The sequence below is a fragment of the Lactuca sativa genome, chromosome 4 (genome assembly GCF_002870075.4).
Source record: "Lactuca sativa cultivar Salinas chromosome 4, Lsat_Salinas_v11, whole genome shotgun sequence".
Classification (NCBI taxonomy): domain Eukaryota; kingdom Viridiplantae; phylum Streptophyta; class Magnoliopsida; order Asterales; family Asteraceae; genus Lactuca; species Lactuca sativa.
Genome location: NC_056626.2, coordinates 209,188,573 through 209,198,703, shown reverse-complemented (window position 1 = coordinate 209,198,703; position 10,131 = coordinate 209,188,573).

Sequence of the window (10,131 nt, the reverse complement as noted above, 5' to 3'; positions counted from 1 at the left end):
GAAACCTAGTATTATTACGACTAGAGTTTAGTCTATTATTCTCCGAGACTAATTAACAGTCTAGCTATTATTACTATTATATAAGCGTTAAACAATACTTATATAACCCATAATAATAGCCCAATTGCTTATTATAAGTTCTTAATAACGTTACTACAATTAAATAAAAGCTATATTAAAAATAACATAGGCGTAGCTCACTTACAGCTGGTTTTATAGAAAACCGGTCTTTGCTTGGAGCAACATTCTCGAGCCGAAAAGCTCTTCCTCTCGGAGCTGTCGAGCACTCTGGGGCTTCCGCCTCGTGCTAGGGAGGTTCCCTAGGCTTTTCGGGGGGTTTTGGGGCTAGAGAGAGGTTCTAGAGAGAGAGTAAAGAGAAGAAAGAATGAGAAAGGTGTGAAGAAAATGAGGGTGGGAGAGGTTCTATTTATAGGGTGAAAATGGTTGAACGTGGTGCCATATGTCACCATCTAGTGGCAACACTTGGGGAGAAAGCAATAGCCAAGATTATGCCACATCACCCATTTTCGCACAACACACTTCCGACTTCTAAAATCCGTAAGTTTCACATACGACCTCCGTTTTTGACGTTCTTTATACCCACGCGTAGGTAAAAATAATATCTACAGCTTACATTTTTACTCCGTCGGCTAATTCTCGACCGATCTTAAATTTCACAGTACGAGGAGATTATACTGTTAAATGTCTGCGTAAAATTCATAATTTCTACATACGGACTCTGTTTTTGTCCGTCTTTTTACCGTTGAATTCTTATTAATGAGATATTCAATTATCATTTAGGTCACGTAGGCCAAAAACTGCTCGATCTAAAATTCGAGTTTCGGGCCTTGCACTGCTATGCAAAATCTTAGAAAATTTATAACTTGATCATACGAAGTCAGATTTGGGCGTTCTTTTTTGTATGTTCTCGGTTTAACGTATACTAAAACTTTTGTTTAGATCACTAAGGCTAAAAAGCCCTTCATCAAAAATTCACTATTTACGTCTCCCGGTGCCGTGCCAGTTTTGCCGTAAAAACTTCGACGGGCCATAACTTCTTCGTTATAACTCGGATTTCGGCGTTCTTTATATGTACGGAACCCTTGAGACATATTCTACAACTTGGTTAAGATTATTTATTCTAAATAATCTTTTGTAGAAAAGTCATTTTCGACCCCTAATATCTCACAATTGACTAGCCCGAATCTACGGGCGTTAAAGTCTCCGAAACCGAAAGACCCTTTTTTCTCGGGACTCCGGGAGCCTCGGGACTTCCTTAGGGTGCTAGGGGATCACCTAGGCTTAGAGGAGGGTTAAAACCCTTAGAGAGAGAAAGAGATATATGAGAAAGGCGTGAGAAATTCGGAGGAGTTCGGACCCCTTTTATAGGTGCCAACAGCCTCGATTACGCTGGGCGTACCGAGGTTACGTGTAACGCCCGCAAATCCGGGCTAGTCAATTTAGCGGCAATAGGGGTCGAAAACGACTTTTCGACAAAAGATTATTTATAATAAATAATCTTAACCAAGTTGTAGTATATGTCACGAGGTTTCCGTACATATAAAGAACGCCGAAATCCGAGTTATAACGAAGAAGTTATGGCCCGTCGAAGTTTTACGGCAAAACCGGCACGACACCGGGAAGCGTAAATAGTGAATTTACGATAGAGCGAGATTTAGCCTTAGCGATCTAAACGAAAGTCGTAGAATATGTTAAACTAAGAACATCGATAAAAAGAACGTCCAAATCTGACTTCGTATGAAGAAGTTATGATTTTTCGAAGTTTCGGACTAGCAGTGTACAGCCCGAAATTCGAATATTTGATCGAGCGGTTTTTAGCCGACACGACCTAAACGAGAATCGAAGATCTCGTTGAGAGTAGCGTAACGAGAAAAAGATGGGCGAAAACGGATGTCGGATGAAGAAGTTATGAGGATTTAACGAACCAATCGTGTCCCGGCCCGTTAATAATATAAAATTTAAAATCGAGCCAAAATTAGCTGACGAAGTCTAAACGAAAGTTGTAGAGTACGTTCCCACCTTCGCGTGGATATAAAGAACGTCAAAAACGGAGGTCGTATGCGAAAGTTATGATTTTTAGAAGTCGAGAATGCAATTTGCGAAGGCTGATAAGGAGCTGATGACGTGGCGCATTGTGGGCCGTCCATCGCTGATCAGATCTCGCCTCGGATGAAGAACACATCGCCCTCGCTTACGCCCCGCGTCCGAAGCCAGTACGCGCCGCGTACCCTCGCCCTGATCTATTCCGAGTGTTAGACAGCTGGACCCTCGCTGGCACTCTTATCCGATGACTACGCCCCGCGTAGGTCCGAGGTACGCCCAGCGTACCGAGGCCTCGCAGGGCTATAAAAGGGGGCCGAATTTCCTTTATTCTACACACCTTTCTTCACTCTCTCTCTAACTTCTTTCTCTCTCTAAGTGTTGTAAACATCCCCTAAGCCCTAGTTAAACCCTTAGCACCCTAGGGAAGCCCCGAGGCTCCCGGAGTTCCGAGAAAAAGGAGTTTTTAGGTTTCGAAACGCTGCTCCAATTAAGTTCCGGTTTTCGATAAAATTCGCTGTAAGTGTGCTACGCTTACGCAATTTTTAATATAGCTTTCATATAATTATAGGAATGTTACTAGGTCCTTAAAATAATTATTTGGGCTATTAAAATGAGTTATATCGAGTATTATTAACACTTAATAATACTCGGACTAATTAATTTGTCGCGGTTATCGTTAAACTAAACCCTAGTGGTATCGATACTAGGTTTTATCGAAGGAATATCGTTTTGAGAGTATCGAAGCGCTGTCCGAGTACTGAGTCACCACCTACTCAGGTGAGTGCATGGTCCCTTTCATCTTACACATAGATATGAAGTATTTTATATAAACTACGTGCTATGTGTGCACATTATCTGAATACTTGTTGTCTATGTTGGTTGAACGTTTTATACATGTTTTAAAGGACTTAAACTGTATACGTATTTTATATATACAAAAATGTTGGGTATGAGATGGGTAGATGAATGATGAGAGATAGAAGATGACGTGAGTATACATTGGAAGCTATAGACTTAGTGCCTATGGGACAAACACCGGTAGCTATGGACTTAGTACCTTTTAGACGTTGGTAGCTATGGATTTAGTACCTGTTGGGAATTGGTAGCTATGGACTTAGTACCTATTAGTTAGACGCTGGTAGCTAAGGATTTAGTACCTGTAGGAATTGGTAGCTATGGACTTAGTACCTGTTGAACATTGGTAGCTATGGACTTAGTACCTATTAGATAAAGACTGGTAGCTATGGATTTAGTACCCGATGAATAGACTATAGCAGCTATGGAATTAGTGCTTTATGAACGAACATTGGCAGCTATGGATTTAGTGCCAGTCCCATAACCCTGGAAGTAAGGGACTTCGGAATAAACAAATGCAGGATAGACGACTCTTAGGTTAAATCCTTAAGAGTAAAGAAGATAACGGGGATGGGTAATGGGGTTAATTGTTTGATGATTAAACACAACAATTATATTATTGTGGGTTGAAAACCCTATGTACTCACCAGGTTTCCCAACCTGACCCACTCAGTTTATGTATATCACAGGTGACGAAGTGAAGTGACATTACACTGAGAGATTTAAAAGAGATGTAGATCACTAGTGTAAATCATTGTAAGTTCTGTTTATGCTTATGTTTCGGTATTAACGATGACATCCCAAACATTTTAAAATGAAATAAATACGTTTCTTCGAAAATGTTTTAATAACGTATTTACCATGTTTTTCTGGGAACAAATTCCGCAACCTTTTAAAATGAAGTACTCTGATTTTTATAAAGCATAAACAAAATCGGTCTTTTCTGGCCGGGATTTTGGGGATGTCACATTACGCTAGGCGTACACCTCGGATGTGGTAGCTAGCCGAAGCCAGCTGTCTCGCACCTTCGGATGGATCAGATCGGAGCTACGTGGGGCGTAACTTCTTCGGACGCAGGGCGTACTGCTAGGATGACATGTCATGATCTGAAGCGAAGCCTTGGTCAAGAAGCAACGGCCGAGATGCAGCCACGTCATCAACCTCGCAGCAGGTCTCGTAAATTTACTTTTCGACTTCTAAAAATCATAACTTTCGCATACGAGCTCCGTTTTTGACATTCTTTATATCCACACAAAGGTAAGAACGTACTCCACAACTTTCGCTTATACTCCGTTTGCTCATTTTAACTTTATTTTAAAATTTAAATTATTAACAGGCCGGGACAGGATTGGTCCGTTAAATTCTCATAACTTCTTCATCTGACATCAGTTTTCGCCCATCTTTTTCTCGTTACGCTACTCTTAACGAGATCTTTGATTCTCGTTTAGGTTGTGTTGACTAAAAACCTCTCGATCTATTATTCGAATTTCGGGTTGTACACTACTAAGCCGAAACTTCGAAAAATCATAACTTCCTCATACGAAGTTAGATTTGGGCATTCTTTTTATGGATGCTCTCGGTTTAACGTATCCTACAACTTTTGTTTAGATCGCTAAGGCTAAATCTCGCTCTATCGTAAATTCACTATTTACGCTTCCCGGTGTCGTGCCGGTTCCGTCGCGAAACTTCGATAGGCCATAACTTCGTCGTTATAACTCGGATTTCGGCATTCTTTATATGTACGAAAACCTTGTGACATATTCTACAACTTGGTTAAGACTATTTATTATAAATAATCTTTTTCTAAAAATTCATTTTCGAAACTTATTTCATCTAAATTAACTAGCCCTGCTCTGCGGGCGTTACATAGCATCAATCATAAATGCCAAATATAATGCACATCCTTTGGATAATCATTTTCTGGCTTTCATCAGAGAGATGATTCCAGAATTCACTCTACGTGTGTCCCCGTACACCATAAATGACTCCTTTCCAGGGGGATTTACCCTAACTATCTTCTTTCGGCATAATATCACGGCATCGTTGGCGCTAAGCCAATCCATACCCAAAATGATGTCGAAACCTTTTAAGTCTATGGGTAAAAGCTCCTCATGGAATTCATTTCCGTTTAGTTCGATGACTATGTTCCTAATACGATTACTAACAGCTACGAATTTGCCACTGGCAACTTCTACAATCAGTGCATTATCAAGTTTTTCTACAGGCAATGCTAATTTCCCACAAAATTTATGCGACACAAAAGGAGTAGTTGGCTCCGGAATCAAATAGTATATTTGCAGGCAAACCATTTACAAGAAAGGTACCTGAAGCGACGTCTGCGCCTTCAGTTGTTCCAAGAACTCATCCCATGACATTTTCAGGGTTTCTCCTCGCGGCATTGTATCCGCCAATAGCTTCCACCAGATCAAGACTCCAGTTTTCAATTGTCTCGCAGTGAAGACGGTCTTCTGTTTCTCGCTGCAGTCGCAGCTCTCAAACACCATCTCCATCTCGGAGATCCAATCCATAATCTCAACAGGCTTTTGGCTTCCTGAGAGACTTGGTGGTTTCACACCCATCACCTATTACATCTACCCAGGCTTTTGGCTTCCTTTCTGGTCCATCACTTTGCTCACCTTGAGTCCCTACTTGACTCACTTGGCGGCTGTAGTTCCCTTCCTTAGATTGTTCGGGAATCAGCTCGGTCGGCTCAACATGTATGGTAGGTTCGTCCCTATTTTCGTGGAAAATCTGCCTCATTTCTTCCCTTTGTTCAGCTAGCATAACCCGAATCATGGCTTGAACTCCAGTCATGGTGACTGACTCAGTGCAACTTCTTCTACAACAGGTATTTGCTGAACCACTGGGGGTTGGTTCCTATCTCCATTTGTGTTTACGTTTCCGCTACGGGTCCTTGCCATCATGAGCTATACACCGAATACGGTGAATTTAGATCTTTATTTAGGACTGATGTTTAAAACATCCTTATCACTCAGAAATGCTAGTTCTAATATCGTAGTCGTACGTTTAGAATCCTAAACACATAAGGTTTCCAGATCCGGTCGGCAACAGACCATAGATCCGAACAAATATTAGCATGTCAGGCAGAAAGCATTTAGCACATTAAAGCATTTTAGGCATAATTCCTAAAATTAGCTAGTGCTCACACCTCACAATCATTTCTTAGCATTCTAAGTTTAAGTCTAGAAATCCTACAAATTCCTAGTTCGCTTAAACTAATGCTCTGATACCAACTGTGACATCCCCATTTTCACATCCAAAAAAGGCCGATTTTGTTTATGCTTTGTTTGAAAATCAAAGTAACATTTTATATAAAAGTGTTGCGGAATTTGTCCCAAAACAAAAATATGATAAAGATTTATCAAAAGCATTTCCAAAGAAATGTATTTCATTAAAAGACTTGGGATGTCATGTTCTATACATATCAAAAGCATAAATAGTACAACATAAGCCTTACTACATTATTTCATATCTACAAGCCTATATCCGTAATCCCTCATCCAAAACATCACATCTATGCTCATGCGCCATTACCTGTAATACAAGAAACAGAGTGGGTCAGGCTTGGGATCCTGGTGAGCACATAGGGTTTTCAACCAACAATAAATAATTTTATTAATTTCATCAATCAATAATAACCCAATTACCCGTTCCCGTTATCCTCACTTTACGTCCCTAAACACCTATCATAAGGGACCTAGCCTAAGGATCTTCATTAGGAAGGACACTACTGCTAAGGGGATTCCTCAGCAGTAAATGTCCTAAAGCCAACCATGTGGGGGATGGAGTGCACCGGTGAACACATCGTTCACAAACACCTACAGGTTGCGAGCCTGCTAGTGTTCCACTGGACTGTCTAGAAGAGTCTGTGGTCGTCATCCATACTCCTCTAGATGACAGAATCAACAACATCAACATCGATGCCTCTCATCATTTTATCACACATTACCTATTACATATACCCATGTTTTACCCCAACATTTTCGTAGATATAAAATACAGTTTAAATCATTGAAAATATGTATAAAAACGTTCATCCAGCATAGATAGCAAGTATTCAGATAATATGCACTCATAGCACGTAATTTATATAAAATACTTCATATCTATGTGTAAGCTCAAAATAATATGCACTCACTTGAAAGGTGGTGACTCAGCACTCGGACAGCGCTTTGATACTCTTAAAAAAAATTTCCTTCGATAAAAACCTAGTATCAGTACCACTAGGGTTTAGCCTAACGTTAACCGCGACTAATTAATAGTCTAGCTATTATTATTATTATATAAGCGTTAAATAACACTCAATATAACTCATAATAATAGCCCAAATAATTATTTTAAAGACCTAATAACATAATAACATTACTATAATTATTTGAAAGCTATATTAAAAATTGCGTAAGCGTAGCTGACTTACAGCGGATTTTAAAGAAAATCAAGCTTTGCTCGGAGCAGCATTTTCGAAACCGAAAGACCCTTTTTCTCGGGACTCTGGGAGCCTCGAGGCTTCCTTCGGGTGCTAGGGCTTCACCTAGACTTTAGGGAACTCAAAAGGGGCTAGAGAGAGAAATCTCTTAGAGAGAGAGATTGGGATTTGGTGCAAGAAAACCGGTTGCCCTCGCTGCCTTTTTATAGCCTGTGAGGCCTCGGACTACGCTGGGCGTAAGGCTCGGATAACAACAACAGCTGGCGCTGCTCGGATGGGTCATTGTGGCATGCTCCAGAACCGTTCAACCGAAGACCGCTAGGCGTAACCTTCTTCCGACGGGGGATGTTCCTCTCGTACGCGAGCTGTAGCAAGGTCAGGTGTCCGAATCCAAAGACCAGACCGTGACCAGCAAGCTATGACCCTGATCGAGCCGCTTCATCACCCTCGCACCAGCTTCGCAAATTCGAGTTACAACTTCAAAAATTCGTATCTTCTTCATACGAGCTCTGTTTTCAACGTTCTTTATATCCACGCGAAGGTGGGAACGTAGTCTACAACTTTTGTTTAGACTCCGTTGGCTAATTTTGAATTTATTTTAAAGGTTATATTATTAACAGGCCCGGACATGATTGGTCTGTTAAATTCTCATAACTTCTTCATATGTCGTTCTTTTTCGCCCATCTTTTTCTCGTTACGCTACTCTTAACGAGATCTTTGATTCTTGTTCAGGTCGTGTCGGCTAAACTCCACTCGATCTAATATTTGAATTTCGGTTTGTACACTGTTATGCCGAAACTTCGAAAAATCATAACTTCTTCATACGAAGTCAGATTTGGGCGTTCTTTTTATGGATACTCTCAGTTTAACGCATTCTACGACTTTCGTTTAGATCGCTAAGGCTAAATCTCACTCTATCTTAAAATAACTATTTATGATTCTCGGTATCGTGTCGGTTCTGTCGCGAAACTTTAACGAGTCATAACTTCTTCGTTATAACCCGGATTTCGGTGTTCTTTATATCCCCGAAATCCTTGTTTCGACCACTACAAATTTATAAAAGATATCGAGCTTATCTCACACTTTAATTTTGACGCTTATTTTTATTCTTTATTAATTATACATTTATAAGTAAATAATAAGCACATAAATACACATAATTCACATAATACACAAATATTGCATCTTTATAACTTCAAAAGAGTTACAATAAGTGACCTAGACTATTACATTGTCAAAAATTCTTAGCCCTGAAACCCAGGCGTTACATCATGGGATTTCAAAATTCCCACCAGTTTCGCTAGAGAATACGATTTAAACTGTTCATGTGCTTTAACAGTGGATACGACAGCCATCCATTCAGATCTCAGACCGTTCATGAATGTAACTTTTGTTCTATAACCTTCCTTTCGATCCCATGCTTTATCATCTTACTTAAAAGATGATTAAAGCCATCAAAAGGCTGAACCAGTTTCTCTTCTGGCTTCTGTTTGAAATCACCAAATTCAGAAAGGAAAAGAGTTTGAATGGAATGTTCCAGATCTTCATCAGTGGAATACAATTCTTTTAGCTTGTCCCATATCTCTTTAGTAGTGGCGCATAAACTCACCAAACGGAACGTATCTGACTGTCGAGCAAACCCAATCATCCTCAAGGCCTTGATGTTGCATTGAAACTTTTCCTTCTCGTCTTGAGGAATATGTTTTACATCGTTAACAAGCTGATTGTACTCCTTCTGAGTTTTGACAGTCTTTGAGGTGCTTGAGTGAGCGAATGGGCCAACAGTGATTGCTTCCCGGATCAAGCACCCATTATCTTCCGATCCAATCACATAATCTTCAAAATGATGCGTCCAAACTTCATAATCTTGAGTATACAAGATTGGAATCCTTGTAGTTGAACCAATGTTGTTAGAGATGTTGATCGGATTGGATTGAGAATCATCCATGGACATTATGACAATGTTTGATCGATTACCTGTTTAAAGACCAGACTTGTAATTTTATCAGTTAGAGTAAGACTGATGATTACTGAGATTCGTCAATATGGAATGACAGCTCGATTAACATCAATCAATGCGGAATTAAAACCCTAATAACTTCGTAGATAGAAGAGATGTGTATGAATTACACAGTCTCCTTCTCTGATACCAATTGATGAGGATAAAACTCAAATCGATTAGATCTTTCACAGGTAAAGGATGAAGATCAAACAAAACAAACACAATAATATGATGAACACATAATAGAATCAACGATGTGCTTATGATTCAAATATAGTCACGTCTCAGCAAAGCTCGATGAAGAACTTCCACTGTAGAGGCAAGCTAGGGTTTAAAAAAATTCAATGAGAAAAATTATAAAAGCGTTAACTACAAAGACAGCATGCAACTTAAATACTAAACCCTAGAATAAAACATGCACGGTTGGACAGGCCCAAACCGGCAACCAAAACTGGGCTAAGGACCGAGCCCATGACGCAACACTATAAGCCGAAGAAAATGTTTTAACTTCTTGATTTATATTCTAATTATTTGGCTTTGCTTGACCTTTAAGTGTTTACTACAAACATGATTTTCTAAGTATGCATATATACCTACATATATACTTATATAAATAATGCCCTTTTGGCATTCACAATTTCAATGCAACAAGGTTACATTGTGGTTGTACTTATACATAACTACATGTTAAACCTTGCTTAATCCAAAATTTTCCAGTTGTCACATTATCCCCCCATTAGAGGGAATTTCTTCCCAAAATTAG